The following is an 11,312-nucleotide window of genomic DNA, read 5'->3' as shown; positions in this document are numbered from 1 at the left end:
AAGCCCATCTCAGATGCATGTAACAACAATAACTTGAAGTCATGGAGCTTTTGAACTAAGTAAGTTTTTCACTTGTCCCCAGGATTGAATGGTCTTGTATTTAATATATTGATTTAATTTATTTATTTGGTTTCTTACTCTAGCTGACCATAACCTGCATGGCTGCCATCCAAAGGTACCCCTACCTCCTTCTGAAATGCCCAAAAGGAGGTAGGGAGGGAAGTTAACTGGGAAATCACTATATCCTACTGATATTACCCAGCTGAGGTAATGTTTAGTGTTTAGAGAGTAAGTGTGGAGAGGAGCTGGCAGCATCACACACACTGGTGAAAAGTGTTTTTTTTTTTACAGGCCCTACCTATCTCCCCTATTACTGATGTCTCTCCACAGTTAATTTGAGTCATGAGGTGTGGTTTGTGAGAACGTGCCAGTCTCATGTTCTATGGTGGCTGCTACTCCTCAACCTACCCACTTTTCAACTCTCAACAATCCACTACCCTTATCCCTACACCAGGGCTTGTGGGGTCCATCCAACTAATACCCTTCTCAAGTATGGACACACTGATCCTCCATACCACCCTATCAAGCTTAAGAGCTGCTAATACAGCCTAGGTAACCTGCATCTTAGCCAGGGCTTCATCTTTCTAAACCACTGAGCTGGAAACTTGGAATTAGTGTATTTGGAGTTTCGGGTGTCCATTGGGAGGGATTCAGGTACCCACCTGGAGCATGTGGGAAGCTTTCAACTGCACTTGTGTTTTTGGAAAAAAGTCACCATTTCCTGTTTTTAACATTAACCTTCTGATGGTTCCCAGTATTATCATAGCAGGTTTGCAGATTTAGTATGAATCTGTTTTTTGTTTACTGGTTTATTTGGACATTGACAAATTCACTCTGCATGATATTTTGGTTTGGGACAAGAATGTAATATAAAAGAACTTGAGCAAGAGGGAGCATATAAATATTTGGGAGTTGAAGAAGGATCAACACTAAAACATGAACAAATTCGAACAAAACTTAGTAAGGAGTACTTTAGAAGACTTACATTAATCCTGAAAACAGCACTGACATCTAGGAACAAAATTCAAGCTATAAACCAATTTGCTGTTCCTGTTCTAGCTTACAGTTTTGGAGTATCTGACTGGCCCCAAAAGGTTTTGCATAGGTTGGACAAGAAAAAAAGAAGGATGCTTCATGATCATCAAATGATTTATAACAATTAGTGCAAACCAAGATTTTATATTCCCCATTCTGAAGGAGGTATGGGCCTCCTTGAAATTGATTATATGAAAAGATCTGCGATCATGGGACTACATATGTATCTGCTGCCCTCACAAGATGCAAACACAGTGAAAGTTTTGAATCATGAGGAGAAAAAGTATAAGATGACTTCCCTGCTTAGTTTAGCAGAACCATATCGGTGTCAAACAGGAATGGAAATCAAACCAGAAGTAGATAAAAACCAGGCAGCAACTTGAATGTGCCAAAAAACAAAAGAAAGAATATAAGGTGAAGAGTCAGATGAGAAGGCAAGAAATGTGGAAAATGCATAAGTATAGTAAGTATAGAAAACTCTTGGAGCAACTTCATGTTGATCAGGATATAATGCAGGAATGATTAAGAAAAGATGAATTTAAACCAAAAGACAAGAGGGATAATATTGGTGCCCCAAGACAGTGGACTACGTACACATTGGTTTACAAAGTCCATTGAACATGTGGGACAAACAGACAAATGTAGGTTTTGTAAAACAGAATCAGAAAGAGTCGCTCATCTTGTTGCTGGTTGTGACATACTAATGGCAGAAGGACTGTATACTGAAAGGCATAATAATGTAGCAAAACTGTTATACTGGGGATTGTGTAAACATTATAATACTGAAGCTGAAAAACACTGGAAACATGAGCCACAGAGCATTATATAAAATATTACATGGGATCAGCCACTACCAACAGTTCAAAAAAGAGATACGAGAAAGCCAGATAAGTAATCCTTGAAAAGAAGAAAAGATAGTACAGATTTTCTCAGTTGCGATTTCCACATAATTCCATACAAAGGAGTCCATGAAACAAGTTTTGTTTGAGTGTTTATTGCTGGGGAATAACTTCGGACAACCTTCTGGAACAGAAACTTTTCTGAAAACCCTCTTCCTCTTTGTGTGCATTACACACACACACACGCTTAACTTGGCAGGCCTGGAGTTGTTATGACCAACGTATTCCTTTCACTGTGTGGAAGGAATCCTTCACAGAAGGCAAACCCAGACACAGTAATGATGGTCTTGATTAACTGTAATTGTTTTTCCCAATTTGTAAAAAAAAGGTTCAAGTACAAATGAACACGCTGCTACATGTCAGAAAATGCAGGTCTGTGTTGTTACGTTACAGAATGTGTAGTTAAAGAAAGTCAGTGTGGGGCTTGAATATGCACAAAATCATTTAGATCCAGTGGGGTTTTATCCAAAAACAGATATGTTGTGGTAACTGGGGAGAGAGGGGACAGAACCAAGAAACAAATGACATGTATCAACGGAAAGGTGAAGTATTTGTGAAGTGTGACCAACTTAATCACTGCCGGAGTTACTATATGAAAACAGTCGAGCTGAGTGTGCATGGTCCTGGGACAATGCGGCCTTTGCAGACCTGGTGAAATCTCACAGACCCATCCTTGCAGGACCAAATTAACATGGTTGTGACCTACATATAAAAGCACACACTTCTGTGACATACGCACACCTCCCAACACAGTCTGACCACATTTCTTGGCCTGAGAAATTAGTGTAAAGCATTCACTCAAGTTGAACAATCTGGTTGCGATAATACCTAAGTACCGAAGAAAAAAGTAGCACTGATCATTGAAATTACAGTGTCTTAATGTACAGAGAGAAACAAAATCATAAAATAACAGGATTTGCAGGCAGAAACGACAGCAATGTGGAAGGATACCCAGACAGTCTCAATAACAGTAGTAGGAGCAACGGGTCTTATAAAAAAGAATGTACAATTGTACTTAAGATATGTTACCAATGGGTCCACTTTTAAATCCCGAAATACCGAAATCTCGAATTTTAAAATAACGAACCCAAAACACTGAGATTTCGGTATCTCAACATTTAAAAGTGGAAAAAACCCACAAATGAACTAAATTTGCAGGTGGACCCTTTGCACCCCCCACACCCCCCTACTTAAATATACCAACTCCGAGATCGCGCTACAGTGAACAGAACGGTAATGCTCCTGTTGCACTTACCATTCTCTTCACTGTAGCATGATCTCGGAGTTGATATATTTAAGTAGGGGGGTGCAGGGGGCTTGCCCCCCTGCAAACACTTTATTTTAGCTTTTTTTCCCACTTTTAAATGTTGAGATACCAAAATCTCGATGCTTTGGGTTCGTTATTTTAAAACTCAAGATATCAGTATTTCGGGATTTAAAAGTGGACCCGTTACCGATACATATAACTCCATACAAACTGCAGGAGTCATTACTGGACACATCTTGGGTGCTGCAAAGAGCACTTCTGGCTAACATCAAAGATAGAAACCAAACTAATTTCATGAACTTTAATCATACTTTGAATTAGGAATAGGGTCCATTCCTGTCATGGTATTATAAACCAAAAAGACTTGGAGAAAGTAAAAAAGAGAATAATATATTGCAATGAAAATAATTAAAAAAAAATCATTCTGTCTTTAGTGTAATAAACACTTCCATTCTGATTTCATATGAATAATCCCATTCATTCTAGAATCATGAGCCATGCAGAAAGAGTCAATGAAAAATATTATAGAAAACAAATCCAAGGGGATTCCATGCCTCAGTACACCTAAGATTCAGTTTAACTGGATTAGTGAGGACTACTAGAAAAAGGGAATCTCAAAACAGAGGAATGATATATGCAACAAGGAGAAAATACAGTTGTGTACACTTACCATAAATGTAGATGTTCGAGTGCATTCACTGTTGCAGTCATCACCTGTGGGTTATCCCTGCTGTGGTAGCCCTCGGCTGGCCCGAATACCAGAGTCAGTGTTCTACTGCGTCGGCTGCTGTCACTTACTGACTGATGTCAGAGCATCAGTGCTATAAAGCAAGGCAGCCGCTGCCATTACATCAGTTTTTCTTGCCCTAACCAGTCAGAAGCCCAAGTAATATGGTAAAGAGGTCCTGGTGGCAAAAAGCCACCTAGAGAAGCGAAGTTTATGTCTCCCTAAAGAAAGTTGATATAAGGGGAAAGGAGGGAGGGAAAAGTACAGTTTTGTACCTACCATAAATGTAGATGTTCAAGTGTATATACTGCTGCAGTCATCATACTTGGGTTATTTGCCATCAGGTGGTCCCGCAGTCGGCCGAATCCCAAAGTCTTGGTCCGGCGTTGGTTGTCGTCGTTTCTTCCCTGACGTCAGTGCGACAGGGGTATAAAAGAGGCGGCCGATGCCATTTTCTTCAGTTTTTCTTGCCCCAGATGTCAGATGCCCCCAACTAGGAAGGCAATAGAAATAACTATGCAAAAATACCTTAGTAGATAAACAATAGTACTAGCTGTTAGCAAATACACCATATAGACATGCATCCAAATGATTGATGTACATGGAGTTATAACTAACACCCTGGTATGTAGAGGGGATGGTGGGAGGGTAACCTGGACTGCAGCAGTATATACACTCGAACATCTACATTTATGGTAGGTACAAAACTGTACTATGTTCATTGTGTTATACTGCTGCAGTCATCACACTTGGGTTGAATCCCAAAGCTATGGATGGGTGGCTGGTACTAAACTGGGTTAGGCGAAGCTAGGATGCCCTGCAGAACTGCAGTGGCAAAACCAGCTCTGGTTTTTGAGTATAATGGAAGGTGATAGTGCTTGGTAAAGGTGTGCACTGAACTCCAAGTAGCTGCCTCCAGAATGTCCTTGGTTGGAACCCCCCTGAGAACGGCTGCTGAGGTTGCTGTAGCCCTGGTAGAATGGGACCTAATATTAACAGGCACTGCTTTCCCATGGTGCGAGTAGCAAAAGCGGATACAATGTGCTATCCATTTGGAATAGCCTTTCCTTGTGAACCTGCAGCATATGATACAAAGAGTTGGTCAGTTTTTTTGAAAGTCTTTGTCTTATCCAAATAGTAACGTAGCTGTCTGTGAATGTCCAAAGAGTGAAGGAGTTTTTCTCCTTTATTCTGGGGGTTTGGATAAAAGGTGGGTAAATGAATGGTCTGATTCAAAGCCACACTGGATACTACCTTTGGTATAAAGGTAGGGTTAGTTCGTAAAGAGACTCTGTCCTGATGGAAAATGATGAAAGGTTCCACTGCCATGAGTGCTCGTAGTTCTGAGACCCTGCGTGCTGAGGTGATAGCCAGCAACAGAGCTGTTTTCCATGACAAGTATTGTAGCTCTGCTGAGAAGGCTGGTTCGAAAGGAGGCAGTGTTCATTTTTCTAAAATGAAGTTGAGGTCCCAAGCTGGCGTTGGAGGTTTTCTGGGGGGTCTTATATTCTTAGCCCCTCTGAGAAACTGCCTTAGTAAAGGGTGTGAGAATATGGGAGGATCCGTATTATACTGAGCTGAAATGGCTGAAGCATGGATCTTAATGGATGAGAAAGAAAGGCCTTTGTGTAGCATCTCAGTTAAGTATTGCAGTATTTGAGGAATGTTTAGTATCCCAGGATTTTGGCCTTTAGCCTGGTTCCATGCACAAAATCTTTTCCATTTGTCTGAGTAAGTTTTTCTGGTGCTAGGCCTCCTGGCCTCCAAAATGACATTCAAGACGTCCTTTGAGAAAAGTGTTGATTGATAATGCAAGGAATTCTCCATGCAGCTAAATTTAAAGTCCTGAGCTGACTGTGAAGGATCTGAGAGTTTTGCTGAGTCAACAGAAGTGGGAATTGAGGTAAGATCCATGGAGGGCTGGGAGTCAAGTTCCTTAGTAATGGGTACCAGTGCTGACGTGGCCAGTCCGGAGCAATGAGGATCATTTGTGGTCTCTCTGATTGACTTTCAGTAATACCTTGGTCAATAGAGGTAGTGGTGGGAAGGCATAGACTGTCAATGCTGTCCAACTGAATGATAGGGCATCCACTTTCCAGGCTAGGGAATGATAAGTCCTTGTGCAAAATTTCTGTAGTTGGCAATTGTTGGGGGAGGCAAATAGATCTATGTCTGGGCATCCCCACCTTTGAGTTACCATTGAAAATACTTGTGGGTGTAGTCTCCACTCATGAGGATCTGCCACATTTCTGCTTAATTCATCTGCCAATATGTTTTCCTTTCCTGGCAGGAATTGTGCTTGCATTTGTACTTGGTAAGTCAATGCTGTGTTCCACAAGGTCATTGCCTGTCTGCATAAAGGGTAGGAGTGTGTTCCTCCCTGTTTGTTTATGTACCACATAACTGTGGTGTTGTCTGTCCTTATTAGTAGTTCTCCTGGATGCAAGAGGTCCTTGAAGGCTGTCAGTGCATTTTGCACAGCTAGCATCTCCTTTTGGTTGATGTGTAGATGCATTTGTTTTGCAGACCATTTGCCCTGTATGCACTGTCCTGCCATGTGTGCTCCCCAGGTGTAGTCTGAAGAATCTGTTGTCATAGTTTGGTTTGCTAGAGGTAAGACAAAAGGAAGACCCTTGTTTATTTGACATGCTTGAGCCCACCATAGGAACTCTTTTTGAAGGCAGGGAATGAGAGGTATAGTTGTTTCGAGGCTGTGCCTGTGTTGAGTCCATACATTTTTCAGGTACCATTGTAATTTCCTCATATGCAGCTTTGCATGCGGAACTAGTTGAATGCAGGATGCCATGAACCCCAATGCCTGCAGGATTTTCCTTGCAGTGAGCTGGGTAAAAGTTGCCATCTTTTTGAAGTATTGAGTCAGTTGTTTTTGTTTGTCTGGTGTGAGATAAGCCATCTGGGCCGTTGTATTTAAGCTGGCACCCAGGAATATTATCTCTTGTGTGGGTATTAGCTTTGACTTCTTTTTGTTTACTGTGTACCCTAGGCAACTTAGCAGCTTTGTTACAAATGCCTGATGCTGTAATAGAATGTCCTTGCTGTCCGCTTGGATCAGGCAGTCGTCCAGATATGGATAAATTTGTATTCCTCGTTGTCTGCAGTATGCAATTACTGATGCCAGGCATTTTGTAAATACTCTGGGCGCAGTAGATAAGCCAAAGGGCAATGCAGAGAATTGATAATGCATTGTATCTGCCAAAAATCTGAGGTATCTTCTGCAATCTTGTCTGATAGGGACATGCAGGTATGCCTCTTTGAGGTCCAACATTACCAGCAAAGACTTCTTGCCCAGCATGGGAAGAAGCTGCTGTAGTGTGAGCATTTTGAATTTGGGTACCTCCAGGTATGTGTTTAGAATTGAGAGGTCTAAAATGGGTCTCCAGGCTTTGTCCTTTCTTGGTACTAGAAATAGTCTTGAGTAAAAACCTTGACCTTGCTCCTTTGTAGGTACCTTTTGAATTGCTTTCATATCCATGAGAGCTGAAATTTGTGTTTGTGCCTCTGCCCATTGGTTTGCAGGCAGATTTGGCATGCCTCTCATCTGTGGTAAAGTGTGAAAATGAAATCTGTAGCCTCGGGTAATAATATCCAGAACCCATTTGTCCTTTGTTATGATGCGCCAATTTTGTGGAAATAGAGCCAGTCTTCCTCCCAAAGGTGCTGCCAGGGCAATTTTGCTTGGCAGGCGAAGAGGGAAGTCATTGTGTTTGTTTCCTGAAGGGTTGAGATCTTTCGTCTCCACCTCTTTGGGTTGTTGTATGCCATTGTCTAGGCCTGAAAGAACCTTGTGGCTGGCCTCTGCCCTTTGGGCGTCTGTACCTACCCCTTTGGGGTCTGTCTGATGCAGGAAAGGACCAGATTTTTGATGGCCAGTTTCTGCTGAAACGAGGAGGTTGTACCTGTAAAAAATCTTTAACTGTCTGCATAGATTTTGCCTTTTCTTCCATTTTCTTTAAGACTTCCTCTGCTTTGACACCAAATAACACATCTTTCTGCAATGGAGCATCCAATAACTTTGCTTTGACATGTTCTGGTAAGGCTTGCTCTTTTAGCCAAGCATGTCTACGAATTACAGATACTGTGACAGCTGCTCTACATGAGGCTTCCAATGAATCAAAACCACACTGTAAGGTATGCTTTCCCACCTGTTCTGCTGCATGCAGCAAATCCTGCATCTCTTTGAAATCAGGTTGATCTGTCTGAGGGATCATTTTCTGCTTTAACTGTGTCATCAAGTACTGCTGGTATTTTAGCATGTGGAATTGGCAGTTTAAGGCCCTCATGGCCAAAGTGGCAGACATATACACTTTCTTCCCCCATCTTTCTAATGCTCTAGAATCTCTTTCAGAAGGTAGTGGATTCTTAGCAGTAGAGGCCTTAACCCCTTTGGGACCCTGGGAAATGGTTTCGGGGTCTGCAACAGGGCTTTTATATAGAAACTTATGAGAATCAGGAACTCGGTAGTATCTGTCTGGTTTAGCTGGTGCAGGGGGTAAGGAGTCTGGGTTTAGACTAGATTTGGTGTAAACATCATCCAAAATGTCTAAAACTGGAGGAATTGCAAGGGGTCTATGCTGTGGAAGAAGAAGAAACTCACGGAGTCTTTTCTTAGAGTCAGAGTAATCTTGGCCTTCCCAGTGGAAGTGTTCCTTCATGGTGTGTAAAGTTTCCCCAAAAGAGTAGTCTTCATGGGGGGGGGGGGGGAGAGGGAATGGACTCTTCAGCATCTGAGTCTTCATAAGGAGGGAAGGAATAATCCTGGTCGTCAGAGTTAGCTGAGGAAATGGATGCTTGGTCAGAGGAAGGATAATCTTCCTCCAGTCTAGGCCTTTTGTCAGGAGGGGGTTGGGAACCCCTGATAAGGGTAATTAAATCCTCAGCCATTTTAAGCATCTGTTTTTTAGGCATAGGGGCCTGTGGGGGGGGGTCTGTAGACCCGGTTTCCTAACTTTTAAGGGGGGCTTTAAGTTTAGCATAAGACTTAATAGAGATAGCTGTCGGTTTGGAGACACCTTCAGAAACCGAAGGCCTGTCCAAAATCTCCGGATCACCGTCAGGGTTGGCGTCCGAGGGGTGAGATGGAACCGGCTCCTGAGGCCCAGCTGATTCAGTCTGGGAGGCCGTCAGAATTTCTAAATCAGCGGTAGTCAGGGGCTGCGTAGGCACCTCGCTGAAAACCGGTGAACCGGCGGCAGGCCTTGCTGAGGCCTCGGTATCTGGTCTTGGCCTTGGTTGCCTGTCCTTATCCTTGCGTTTTTTAGTCATTGTTGATGTTGGTTGCTCCGACGACATGCTATAGTTAAATTTTCTGCCAAAATAATGTCGGGTGAAATCTGCCTAACGCTTGATTGTATGTTTGTTGAACCTAGCACAAAACCGACAACCAGAGACGTTGTGGTCTGGGCCTAGGCAAGGAATACAATAAGAATGAAAATCCTTATGAGGTATTTGCTTCCCACAAGAAATGCAATTATTAACTTTGTCTGACATCGGTCTGAGGCAAGAAAAGTTTCCCCAACAGGGTACTTAGCTTTATAGAAGACTTCGGGCTGAAATTCGATTCGAAAATCTCAGGAGCTAGCCGACCGGCACTTGCGAACTGCTTCTGCTTCGGGCACCGCGCGGCAAGAAAGACTGAAGAAAATGGCGTTGGCTGCCTCTTTTATACCCCTGTCGCACTGACGTCAAGGAAGAAGCGACGACAACCGACGCCGGACCAAGACTTTGGGATTCGGCCGACTGCGGGACCGCCTGACGGCAGATAACCCAAGTGTGATGACTGCAGCAGTATAACACGATGAACATCCAGGATTGCAACAGTGAATACACTCACACATCTACATTTATGCTAAGTGTACACAACTGTACTATGTTCCTTGTGTTTCACTATTGCAGTCATCACCTGTGGGAGGGATTCCTAAAGCTGAGGAGAGGGGTGGTAGGATTATTAATAGACCTAGGCCTGGGTCAGAAAGTCCTGCAGAACTGCAGAGGCAAACCCTGCCCTAGCCTTAGAAAATAGAGGTAGGTGGTAATGCTTGGTAAAGGTAGGGAGAGAAGTCCAGGTGGCAGCTTCCAGGATGTCCCTGGTGGGAACTTCTCTGAGGAATGCTGTGGAAGTGGAGGCTGCCCTATTGGAATGGTTCGAAAAGATTTTTTTGGGGGGGGGCCCATGTAATTTGTAGCAGAAATGGATACAGTGTGATATCCATTTAGAAATGGTTAGCTTGGAAATGGGCTTCCCCTCTGCCCCTGGGGCAAAGCTGACATCTAGTTGGTATGTTTTCCTGAAGGGTTTAGTATGGTCCAGATAGTATCTGAGCTGTCTGTGCATGTCTAGTGAGTGCAACATTCTTTCCTCCTTGTTTGAGGGTTAGGAAAGAAGGTGGGTAGATGTATGGCCTGGTTGAGAGTCACATTAGATACCACCTTGGGCATAAAAAGGAGGGGTTAGTCCTCAGGAAAACCCTGTCTGCATGGAAAATGATGAAGGGCTCAATGGCCATCAGTACCTGAAATTCTGAAACCCTTCTAGCTGAGGTGATAGCTAGGTGAAAAGCAGTCTTTCAGGAGAGGAATCTTAGTTCTGCTGAAGCAGCAGGTTCAAGGGTGATAAGGTTAGTTTTTCCAAAGCATAATTCAGGTCCAAGGCTGGTGTGGGTGGCCTTCTGGGAGGTCTGATATTAGAAGCCCCTCTGAGGAATTGTTTGATCAAAGGATGGGAGAACAGGGGCTGATCTGTGTCAAAATGAGCTGAAATGGCTGAGGCATGGATTTTAATAGAAGAGGAGGAGGCCACTATTAAGTAACTCCTCTAGGAAGTCCAGGATAAGAGAGATGGAAGGTTGAGAGGTATTGTCCCCTCTGTACTGGCTCCAGGAACAGAATCTTTTCCATTTTCCAGTGTAAGATTTTCTGGTGCTGGGCCTTCTGGCCTCTGTGATAATATCTAGGACCTGTTTGCTCAAATGGGGGACGTTGTTTGCCTTTAGAGTATTAGCCATGTTGATAATTTCAGAGTCTGCAAGTCTAGGTGCAGCACCCCCCCCCCCCCCCACACACACACACACACCTGAGTCAGAAGGCCTGGGATCAGGGGAAGCTGCCTGGGAGGCTGTAGAGTCAGGCTGCGCAGTAAGGGGTACCAATGTTGCCTGGGCCAATCTGGAGCAATGAGGATGGCTTTTGGTCTCTCCTCCCTTATTTTGATCAGTACCTTGGGAATAAGAGGCAGAGGAGGGAATGTGTACACAAAGAGGGTGTTCCAGGGGAAGGTCAAGACATCCACCTTCCATGCTAGGCAATG

General features: G+C 43.4%; 1 protein-coding gene across 3 annotated transcripts in view; it reads right to left on the bottom strand.

Annotated features, from left to right (window-relative positions):
- The window catches only part of TSPAN9 (tetraspanin 9), a 2,052,609-nt gene that overhangs the window by 1,682,009 nt on the left and 359,288 nt on the right, over positions 1 to 11,312 (bottom strand). The gene's annotated exons all lie outside the window — the stretch shown is intronic.

Source organism: Protopterus annectens, chromosome 11.part0, assembly GCF_019279795.1.
Source record: "Protopterus annectens isolate FY-2018-M chromosome 11.part0, PAN1.0, whole genome shotgun sequence".
In the NCBI taxonomy this organism is placed as follows: domain Eukaryota; kingdom Metazoa; phylum Chordata; order Ceratodontiformes; family Protopteridae; genus Protopterus; species Protopterus annectens.
This window is presented reverse-complemented; position numbering and strand designations above follow the sequence as displayed.